The sequence below is a fragment of the Arachis ipaensis genome, chromosome B06 (genome assembly GCF_000816755.2).
Source record: "Arachis ipaensis cultivar K30076 chromosome B06, Araip1.1, whole genome shotgun sequence".
Lineage (NCBI taxonomy): Eukaryota > Viridiplantae > Streptophyta > Magnoliopsida > Fabales > Fabaceae > Arachis > Arachis ipaensis.
The window spans coordinates 303,055-306,242 of record NC_029790.2 but is presented as its reverse complement, the minus strand read 5'-3'; positions in this window follow the sequence as shown (position 1 = coordinate 306,242).

Genomic DNA, 3,188 nt, shown 5'->3' with positions numbered 1-3,188 from the left:
GGTTATCAATTTATAAATTTTATTGTTTTATTTTAATTATTTGATAAAAAAAATAAAAATTTTCAAAAGAAAAACTATGGTGGGTCAGAGTGTATGTCCTGAGAAAGTGAGATAGTCTAAAATTTTTTATTTACTTATTTTGATCGGAAGTTACTTCATCAAATTTTTTTTCCTCTTACATCATAAAAATTTGTTTTTTCTCTTACTTGGTTGTGTTTAACAAAATTTGTGATTTATAATTAATCTTTAATAATAATGCCGAAAAAGATTAACTATGAATCAAAGAAAAATTTTCTCTCCTATTTGGGTAGAGACGGGTAAAAATGATCTAAAAAAAAAATCACAAATACACGTATATAAGGAAGGAAACTGGTGCGTGGATTGACTTGCGAGAGAAAGTTTAGAGATATATCCTGATTTACATCACGAACACATTCATACTACACATTCACACGTTCAACATTAAAAAGTTTCACTACTTGATCTATGTCAAATTTTAAACCCTTAAAAAGTATAAGATTTTGCCACTTAAACTAAACCTCAACTACATCGTTGTTTTGTATTTGTAGACCAGCCCCCATGCGATCTTGGGATGATGATTAATTCAATTGATTAGGGGTGATTTGTTGCCAAGAATGGTTTCATTTTTTTTTTCGGTGAAATGCCAAGAATGGTTTCTGATAGTTATTGTTTTGCTTTGGGCTTTAAGCCCCTTTTAAAAAAAAAAAGTTAAATCACTTCCAAACGGAACAAAAAAAAGTAAGGGATAATAATACATGAACATATATTATAGTTGTGTTGTCTTTGTCTCTGTTACTAATATATTTATTAGACCGTCGTTGTAAGCGATATTTCTATTGTTTTGAATTAGGTACCGGTTGTGCGACGACGAGGACGTACGGCTTATAAGGTCGTGGCACAACAGACGGACCAATATTCATCTGTTGGAGTTATACATGTTTCTTGTTGACTTTGGTGGCCGAGGATCATCTGCAGATACTGTCGATGATAGTCCGACAGGTGGCATTGTTAGATGAACTATCAGAAGGACGATGGTGGATCTGAATATGCCACCTGAGGGTAGTTAGGAGGGGTCTAATGTTGAAGTTTGTAACGTTGACTTAATAGATGACGGTCTTGAAAGTCATGACGGTTCTGCTATCAGAGATCCGATGATGGAGCAGTATGAAGTCAACCACGATGATGGAGAGGATGCTGACGAAGAACCACCTGAAATCCCTGATGATGGTGACGAGGAAGAGGAGATGAACTACTACGGTGACACACAGATTGCTCTGACACAGCCTGCCATTTTTCAACGATATGACCGGCCGGATCATTTCACTAGGTTGAATCTCGATGCAATGACTTCGCATTGGTCGTTTACCCAAGGAGGTCCTGAAGAAGACCCAAGCAACGAGTTTGAGGTTGGATAACAATTTGGGAGCAAGGAAGAAGTCATGTTGGCAGTTAAGCAGTACAGCGTCAGGAGGGCTGTGGAGTGCAAAATAGTAGAGAGTGACCATTGGAGATACAATGCAAGATGTATCCAGTTCGGACCCGGTTGTAATTGAAGCATAGTTATATCATATCGCCGAAAGCAAGAAAGGTGGGAGGTTAGGAGATACACTGGTTCTCATACTTGTATGCAAACTTCGATGGGGCAAGATCATCGTAGGTTGAATTCAAAAGTCATTGCATAACACATTTTTACGATGGTCAAGGCCGATCCAACAATCAGCATCATGGTTCTACAAGGAGGTGTGGAGAATCACTTTGGTTACAAGGCGTCGTACAGAAATGTTTGGCTTGCAAAACAGAGAGTCATCGCTAGAATATATGGCGATTGGAAAGAGGATACCGCCTATCAACTGCATGATGTATCCTCTCGTATACCTCATCAGCCGCTCCTCTATAGCATCCTGCACTAGCTCTCCACAAACCGTGTTGTGGAACCAAGTGAGCTTGACAGTCCACTTCGTCTGTGACTGTCTGTCCTCTGGGCTAGGAACAACACCCGGTATTTGCTCACATAACTTCTCAATGGTCCGTCCCTGGTGGTGCTGCTCCCACCCACCGATGCATCCACTCACAGGATCACCATCAATCCTGAGTCCTAACTAATATGCCACGTCGTGCAGGGTGATGGTCATCTCCCCGCACAGTAAATGAAACGTATGGGACTCAAGCCTCCACCTCTCTATCAACGCCGAGGCCATGCTCAAACTCCACCATGTATGCGACGTACTCAAACCCGACTCGTCTCATATATGGCCTAATCTGCTCCAACAGCCGTGTCATCAAGTTTCGTCTGGTGCGCAAGATCTGAGGCGCCTACCAAACGGAAAAAAAAATTAATAAAGAATGGTACCTTGAATAAATACAATAGCAAGTTCACTTTTTTTCAATATAATAAAATAAAAAAGGGTTAAAAAATCATACCACTTGATCAAGCCTCCCAGCGATATGCTCAGCCTGATCCAATCCATACATCTTATGCTCATAACCCAATAACTGCTGCTCCATCGAAACACAATCTACTAAAATAAAATCACATACTAGATTATTAAAAAATAAACTAAATGAAAAATGGGTTATAAACTTACTAATTTTAAACTTACTCTACTTAACTGACGTTGTCATGTAAGTAATTAATTTATAACTAACTCAACCTTAAATTTTATTTCTCACGTAATTGACACAATGTTATACCTCTAACTAGATTATCTAATAATATACTTTTCTATATTCTTTAATATGATGATAGATAGCCACTGAATTAAAAAACGGTGACATAAAATAATATTCCTAACATAACAACACTAAAAAGTACGTCTACCTAACTAACATGTAAACAATAAATTTATTATTCTAACTAATAAACGATCTATACTTAACAACTTTATCTAATATGTAAACAGTAAATCAAGTTAACATAAAAAAAAACAGACTATTATTTACTAACCTGGAACTGAGATAGTTGTCCACATTAAATTTTATGGATGTCGAAAAGGCAGAAAAAAGTAATAAAGAAAATTTTGAGAGAATGGAAGAAGAAAGAGGCAAACCAAAATGGTCCCACAAGTATATATAGTCTGCCAAACTCATCATAGAATTCGTCGGGGTGCGGCGAACTCCATAATTTATATATGGAGTTTGCCGGGGTGCGGTTATGAAAACTTGTTTTG